Source organism: Suricata suricatta, chromosome 7 (assembly GCF_006229205.1).
Source record: "Suricata suricatta isolate VVHF042 chromosome 7, meerkat_22Aug2017_6uvM2_HiC, whole genome shotgun sequence".
NCBI classification, from domain to species: Eukaryota; Metazoa; Chordata; class Mammalia; order Carnivora; family Herpestidae; genus Suricata; species Suricata suricatta.
Window position 1 is genome coordinate 52,478,762 of NC_043706.1, and position 8,863 is coordinate 52,487,624.

Below are 8,863 nucleotides of genomic sequence, written 5' to 3' on the forward strand. Positions count from 1 at the left end.
TCAAGTTGCCTGCAGCTTACGCTTTGCCAAGAGCTATATGTTGCCAACCTTTCCGGCCTTCCTCCTTTTTTTGTCTCTTTCTTTTAGGAACTAAAGCAAATAAGAGTTACAGAATATTAGAATATCACCTCTCTGACATCCTACTAAATGGTCAACAGCCTTCTCCTAAAATTGCCAAAGCTGCCGCGGCTTGTATAATCTCCACAGTAACATTACACATGCATACATTATAACTTAAAGATGATCTGACACAGCAGTGCTCAAATAGGATGGGGGATTCTTGTCCCCTGCCCCCCAGCTAGGGCATATTTGAAAATGTCTAGAGGTAAACATGGGTGTCACAACTGGATGATAATACTGGCATCTAGTGGACAGAGCCGCAGATGCTGCTAACCGTCCCATAAGGCATGGGACCGTCCCCCTCCCAACAAAGTATTACCTAACCCAAAATGTCAGTTGTGCCAAGTTGAAGAAATCCTGGTCTAAAATTATTTCCTTACGTTGGAGATAATGAAACTAAAACCTAAAGAAGTTAAGTGAATTGCTGAGATTATATGATTATTAACTATTAGAGAGCCAACACGAACATATACTTCTTTGTATTTTTTTGAAGAACCTTTTTTAAAATCAATTGTTTTGAGTGTAGACACAAAATGTTACATTGGTTTCAGGTGTACAACATAGCAATTCAACAAACTTACATACTATGCTGTACTCACCCTAAAAGTAGCTACCTTCTGTCACCACGCAAGGCTCTTACAATGCCATTGACTGTACTCCTTATGCTGGGCCTTTTATTTCCATATTTATTCACTCCATAACTGGAAGCCTGTATCTCCCAATCCCCTTCACCCATTTTGCCCATTCCCTACTCTTCCCTTCGGCAACCATCAGTTTGTTCTCTGTATTTGTAGGTGTGATTCTGCTTTTGTTTATTTACTTTTTTAAAGATTCTACATATGAGAGAAATCATATGGTATTTGTATTTCTCAGCCTGAATCATTTCACTTAGCATAATATTCTCTAGGTTCATCCATATTGTCACAAATGGCATGGTTTCATCCTTTTTATGGCTACATAATACTCCACTGTGTGTGTGTGTGTGTGTGTGTGTGTGTGTGTGTGTGTGTGTGGTGTGTACACACATACACAATACATCTTTCTTATCCATTCATCTAATGCTTCCATATCTTGGCTATTGTAAATAATGCTTCAATAAACACAGAGGAACATATATGTTTTCAAATTACTATTTTCATTTTCTTTAGGCATGATCCCAGTAGTAAGATTATTGAATCATATGGTATTTCTATTTTTTATTTTTTGAGGAAATTCCATTCTGTTCTTCACAGTGGCTGTACCAATTTACATTCCCATCAATAGCGTGTGACGGTTACTTTTCCTCCACATCCTCGCCAACACTAGTTTTTCTTGTGTTTTTGATTTTAGCCATTCTGACATGTGTAAGGTAATGTCTCACCATGGCTTTGATTTGCATTTCCCTGGTGATTAATGATGTTGAGAATTTTTTCATGTGCTTATTGGCCATCTGTATGTCTTCTTTGGAAAACTGTCCATTCAGGACCTCTGTCCATTTTTTAAAGTGTATTGTTTGGGGGCTTTTTGATGTTGAATTGTATCAGTTCTTTATATAGTTTGGACATTAACCCTTTACTGGATATGTCATTTGCAAATATCTTCTCCCATTCAGTAGATTGCCTATTTGTTTTTGTTAATGGTTTCCTTCACTGTGCAAAAGCTTTTTATTTTGATGTAGTCCTATACTCCTTTGTATTTCTTATTGCATTAGTCATAGTTCTCCAGAGGAACAGAACCAATAGGATATATGTAAAGAGACATTTGAAGGAATTGGCACACACAATTGTGAGGTCTGGTGAGTCTGAAATCTGCAAGACAGGTGAGCAGGCTAGAGACCAGGGAAGAGTTGATGTTGCAGTCTTGAGTTCAAAGCCAGTGTGAAGGCAGAATTCCACCCTTCCCAAATAACCTTCGTCTTTTCTCTTAAGGCCTTCAACTAACTCGATGAAACCCACCCATATCATGGAGGGTAATCTACTTTATTGAAAATCTACCTCTTTAAATGTTAATCTCATCTAAAAAATACCTTTACAGTAACATCTGGACTGGTGTTTGACCAAACAACTTGGTATCACAGGCAGCCAAGTTGACATATAAAATTATATGTTTTAGAGTCCGAAAGTCTGGGTTTTTTTAAATTTTTTTAATGTCTTTTATTTATTTTTGAGAGACAGAGAGAGGCAGTGAGAGCAGGGGAGGGTCAGAGAGAGAGGGAGTCACAGAATCTGAAGCAGGCTCTGAGCTAGCTGTCAGCACAGAGCCTGATGCGGGGCTCAAACCCACGAACGGTGAGATCATGACCTGAGCCGAAGCCAGACGCTTAACCAACTGAGCCACCCAGGCACCCCCGAAAGTCTGGTTTTGAAGACTGCTCCACCTCTTAATAAATGTGTGGCCTTTGGAAAGTCACTTGAACTCTCTGAGTATCAATTTATACAGGGATAATCATACTATTTATATTAAGGATGGATTCAGGATTTGTGGGGCCTAAGGCTTAATAGTATTTGGAGAACTCACTTTAAGAAATAAAAAAGTATGGGGGTGCCTGGATGGCTCAGTCGGTTAAGTGTCCAACTTCGGCTCAGGTCATGATCTCACAGCTCGTGGGTTCAAGCCCCACATCAAGCTCTGTGCTGACAGCATGGAGCTGGAGCCAGATTCAGATTCTGTATCTCTCTCTCTCTCTCTCTCTCTCTCTCTCTCTCTCTCTCTGTGCCCCACCCCTGCTTGTGCTCTGTCTCTCTGTCTCAAAAGTAAACAAATATTTAAAAATAATATTAAAAAATAAATATAAAATTCTGAATACACAATCAGCTAAAATGCCATGTAGGCTTCACATCCAATGTGGGGCTCAAACTTATGACCTCAAGATTAAGAGTTGCATGCTCTAGTAACTGACCCAGACAGAAGCCCCAAAATAACATAATATTTAAAAATTAATAAATTTCTCAAATATCCCATAATGTAGAAGAAATTACATAATATTTTTACTAACAGCTCTATAATATTTTCATCCTACTTTTTTGAGGGTTGCATACATGTTGATTACCTCTTCATTTGACAATTTTATAATAGCCTTTTCTATTTTTTTCTTTTTGACAGTTTTAAGAGTTTTGTTTCAAATTCTTAACTCTTTAGTCGCAATATAATTTTTAGGATTATTGCCAACTTTGAGGAAATCTCTGTTAAATTTCTATGATACCTGAGCTATAAGATTTGAGGGCATTTCAAGTTTTCTATGGAGTGAGTCCTTTTAAATATTCTTTCCATTGACTGTAGTCATATTTTTGCTAGGAGATACTACAAACTGGAACGGCCACCATTAATATAAATATAAATAGGGGAGATGCCAGAGCACAAACAGATATCCAGTCAATGCTTGGCAAAATCTCAGAAACACTCACTGCCACCCCATGGTTACAATCAGAGAGAAAACATGGCTGAGGGGCAGTTGAAAGAGAAAGTCAGTGGTCTTAACTGATTATAGTTAAAATATCTAACTTTTGCAAATTTAAGAAAAATATATAAGCAGGTAAACATTTTGGAAGGCACTCATACAAGCAATCTTTATTAACTTTATAGTAATTCTTCTGCCTCTAACCAGCTCATTTGTTTTTGTGACTTTTGAAAGAGGTAAACCAGATTTGGGGAATTGCCTGCTATTTAAGCAGTTAATAAATGTTACTGAATGACAAACAGAATTGGTGATAATATTTTCAGGATGATTGATTGGTATGTGGGGATGGTTCATTTTACTTGGTGGGTTTGAAATTTTACCCAATGCAAAGATTTTTTTTAAGTCATTTGAGATCAAAATTATGTAAAATATTTTAACTGTTGTCTATGCTGGAATTCCTCTGAATAGATGACAGAATAATTTCTAAGTCACTTCCATAGTAATAGTTCCTATTAACAATTTGTATTTTTAAGCAAAAATTTGTAGTAGGTACAATAACTCATACAACTGTTAAAAGCATTGTAAGGACCCTAACATACATTTGCTCTGTTTTTTTTTTTTTTTTTGAAATTTGCTTTCTCTAGCTATTGTAGGTATCTGAAATAAAACATCTTCAGTTTTGAACCTAACATTGGATTACATCGGGGACTCTGCAAACTCCCTGGCAGTGAGCACAGAGAGACATAATGACAGGCTGGGAGACGTCTGTAATATCACTGGCTCTCGATGGAGCAACAAGCTTGCTGAGGAAGCTGCATGTAGAGTCCACCATAAATATCCGTAATGCATCAAACCAGAGATTTTCTAGTAGTCAAATAAGCATGCAACATGGTTTCTTGGAAATATGCATTTTCCTGTTCCCCAAATGCTTCTCTGCACAGCTAACTTAACACAATAGAGCTCTTACCATAGCAACAAAATCTTCGACTCCTACGATTTGTCATGTCCTAATCAATCGCTGTACATTTATTATAACCAATGACTCCCCAGTTTAGTGTTTGGATCTTTAGCATAAAGCGCATGCTTGGAAAAGTAAACAGTGAAATAATCGATGTACATGAACGTGAGGACAGCAAAGTTGGTCTAAAATTTGATAATCGTATCTAACCAAGTAATGGTGTTTTTGCAATGAAATTACAGGTTATTCTGTTACCTAAAAATGCATAAAACAGGAATCTGAAAAAAGGGAAAGCAGCAAGACCTTTTTATTTTAATATGAATCTATTCCACTGCACTCCTGAGAAATAAAAAAACCCAAGTTTTTGTGACCGTTGAAACAATGTGTTGATTTCAGAAAAAATTTTTGTTTGTTTACATGCTTCTAACTTTTTATTTCCCAAAGTATATTAAATACAGATGTGTAATATAAAACATGAATATCATCTAAAATATGCTATATAAGATACTACATCATATGTATTTGGTTGGTTTTATTGCTACACTGCTTAGTTTTACCTGGTTTGATTCCATAATATCAGAAGAAAAAAGACTTGCAAACAAAATCCTATGAGATGGATAATCACATGAAAAGAAAAATACCATTTTGTAAATTAATGAAAGATAAAGCATTCTTCATCAAGAGGCTTCTCTCCTTTGATGTCTGGTTCTCACACATGACAACTTTGCAATGACAAGCTATGCTTCTTCAGTGTAAAGGGTCATGTTTAAAGTTGGGAAAGAAGATGCATAGAAAGTTCAGGAAAGTTCAGAGTGTGGACCCAGGGAACATTCCATAATGCTGCTTGATAACAATGTGGTCGTACAAAATAAATATGATTAAGGAAATAACTTATGTTAACATTTGCCACTTTTACTTAAATATAAATAAATCCCATTGAAAACATAAAAGGTATTTGCTTGTTTCTTATTAGTATATAAAAATCAAGGAAAAAATCTTTTTCTAGGCTGATTGCCTCTCTATCCACATACATTAAGGCATTGGCATTACAATTGGACCGCGTGGCTCTGGCTTGTTTATCTTCTAAAGAGCCATACTTTGTAGGATATATACACACTATCCAAGAAAGTTAACTTTGTTATTGAAAACTGATAAACTTACTGAGATACATGTTATTTCCTTAAAAAAAAAAAAAACTACTTTGTTATATGTTTTACCTAATAAATGTAAATAAAATTGCCTTTGCAAAACATATTTATTCTTCAACTAGAATTCCTATGGTCCTTCCTTAAAGTATTTTGAAATGTGTTGATATTTTTACAGTTAATAGAATATATATATTCTTTCTAATTCAGCTTTATATATTGGTTCTAAATGAGTTATAAATAAGAAAACTAATGAATTGAAATAAGAAAACTAATGAACACATACATATATATGGTATATTCATATATGTACAAATTTAGAATATGATTAAAGTAGATCCTTTAACAAGTAGGGAAAGGAAGGTTTATTCAATAAATGATACTCAGGTCACTGGTGAATGAAAAATAATAAAGCTGCATTCCTATTTCAAACTATATTTCATAAAGAATTCCAGATTAATAAAATATAAAAACTGGACTGGGATTTAAAAATACATGAATATTTTTATGTTATCTGAAGAAGTACTTTCTAAATCCACAATTAGCACATCAAAAGTGTCAAAGAAAAATTTAACTAAGGAATGAGTTCCTACCTATGTGTTCTGTTGTCTTCCTACATGGAACTGATAGTTTCCTTATGATTTTCACCTAGTAGATGAAATACTAAAAAAAAAAAAGAAAAAGAAAAAGAAGAAAAATTTACCTTAAAATGGAATGTGTAGTCAGTGTCTTCATCTGTTCTATGCGACATCATTTTTCTTGTGAAGATTTTTCAGGCTTTTGTAATTTTTTAGCTCTTTTCACATTTTTTCTTATAAAATCTTTCTGCTGAAGTTGTGCCATAGCCTTCCTTCACATTAATTTCTAATGACATGGTTTTTGCTGGTCCAGCTGTTTGCAGGTGAGTTCATGGATGGGGGGGCGGGCCAGGGTTCCCGGCCAGGCTTCAGACCTTTCAGAAGTCCTCTGTTCGCAGTCACAGAGACCACAGATGCCAGCCAGCATGGCTCCGCTGGCAAATATTTTGTGTAGCCCTCCTCCCTTTGGGGCTCTAGCCCAAGCTGAGTCTGGAAGGATTTCTGTTCCCAGCCCTGTGTTCCCAGGCAGCAGCAGCCAACAGGAGGGAGCCCTTGCACTTAGCAGTGAGTCCTTGACCTTCATAGAGTGAGATTCTGCTGGATCTTTCTGACATCTGCTGCTGGGAGCCCTCTCAGATAGATACTCTGTGCATTTTCTCTGCATCTCAATCTTGTGACTTCTGCTGAAGCTCAGCTTACCTCACCCCTCAGTTGTTTGAAATATAGGTTATAGAGTTTGTATTTCTGGATGAGTTTCTCCTTTTCGGGAAGTACACTTTTACTGGTACTTTCTGAGGCTGCTACTCATGAGAGGCCTTGACATCCTTCTTGCATTTTGTGCACAATTTAATTTCTAATAGCAACTTTTAAAAATCCTTGGTTTCTGCAGATATTATCCATTGCTTGTTTTTCTAAAAATAGCAAAACAGGGCACCTGGGTGTATCAGTTGATTAAGCAACTTTGTTTCAGTTAGGGTCCCCGATCTGGCAGTTTGTGAGTTTGAGCCCTGAGTTGGGCTCTGTGCTGATAGCACAGAGCCTACTTAGGATTTTCTCTCCCTCCTTCCCTGCCCATCCCCTGCATGCACATGCTTGTATGCTCTCTATGTCTCAAAATAAATAAACAAACTTAAAAAAATAGCAGGGCAGGGTGTTTTGCTATTGTTGTTTTTTTCTCCTTGTTGCTTTATTTGATTTCTTACAGTAAGGGAAAGGTAAATAAGGCTTACTTGGATGTTCTTACCAGAGTTACATCCATTGTTGCCACTGTGGGATTGCTGGAAGAATTGAATTCATCAAGTTAAATTTGAATCAGACAAAAACTATTTTTTTAGTATATCCTTTGTAATATTTAGGATATACTTACACTAAATTTTTACTCATCCATCTTAAACTCAAATATAACTAGATGTCCTATATTTTTATTTGCCAAATCTGGCAACCCTAGTTTATCAAGAGCATAATGTAATCCTAATTCTCATTCTTTTATTCAGAATATGCTCTTCCATCCTCCCTGGGGTTCTTTTGACCTTCTCTTTCCCTGATATATTAAGATTTTATGAAAATATGTCTTGTTCTCCATCTCTTTTTAGTCATTATTCAGGAAGCATGCTTTTCAATCTTGATATTTATAGCTTTTAATTCTGGGATGTATATATTTATACACTTATAAACATATAATATATTAATATATATTAGCATAATATATTAATAATATTAATAATTACTATTGTTGTGCCCAAGTTTTTTAAATCGCCCCAAATCACCCCAAAGCAAACGCCAGAAACTGCTAGGGAGACCGAGTCACGCCTGCAAGAGCAAAGGGCCTTTATTACAAGCTAGGAGCCCATTGTAATGTCTTATAAACCACTGTAACAGACCCAGATCGCAAGAGAAACCTCAGAATATATTTCACCACAGTTAAGAAAAAAAAGAAGTCTGGCTTTGAACCCTGAAGCGGTCAGCAAACAACTTCTTTTTCCAACTTTCCTATTCTAACCAGCTCCCTACTTCACAAAACACCCACTATGAGCACTTGATCCAAGTATTAATATACGTTTTATTTATTTATTTATTTAGCCCTAGAAGAAAAGACATTTATTCTGCTCCGTAAGCATCTAACATTCATTTTTTAAAGTTTATTTATTTATTTTGGGAGAGAGAGAGAGGGGAGGTGCAGGGAGAGAAAGAGGGGAATCCCAAGCAGGCTCTGCACTGCCAGCTTGGAGCCCAATGCAGGGCTCTGTTACAAACCATGAGATCACAACTTGAGCTGAAATCAAGAGTCGGTTGCTCAACCGACTGAGACACCCAGGCGCCCCCTGAGACTCATTTTTAAAGTACTCCCTGACTTTCCTAGATTAAGATGTTCCTAAACTTGCCTATGGAGCAAACTTGGCTATCCTCTCTTGCTGCAGCAAGCTAAATGTACTTGGTTTTTTATGAGACAGGCAGGTCACTGATGTTCTTCTTGTTGAGTTTTAACAATTTGAATGTGCTACCTAGATTCTGTTGAGATTCCCCATTTCCACACTCCTTGACTGTCCTGTCCCGCCCCAGCCAGCAGGGCGGAGAATCATCGTGGGTTCTTTTCCTGAGGGAGGAAGAGAAAAACAGGGCAGGAGGGAGAGATGCAGAGAGTGAAGACAGCACTCAAGGTTTCCCATCAGGCGAAAGAGAGAGAGAG

General features: G+C 36.7%; 1 protein-coding gene across 5 annotated transcripts in view; it reads left to right on the forward strand.

Moving 5' to 3' along the window:
* The window catches only part of BEND6 (BEN domain containing 6), a 67,671-nt gene extending 62,267 nt beyond the window's left edge, over positions 1 to 5,404 (forward strand). For all 5 annotated transcript variants that reach the window (XM_029945275.1, XM_029945274.1, XM_029945278.1 and 2 more), the window contains one exon: positions 4,141 to 5,404. The gene's annotated coding sequence lies outside the window, so the exon portion shown is untranslated. The remainder of the gene's footprint in view (positions 1 to 4,140) is intronic.
* Positions 5,405 to 8,863: the final 3,459 nt, after the last annotated feature.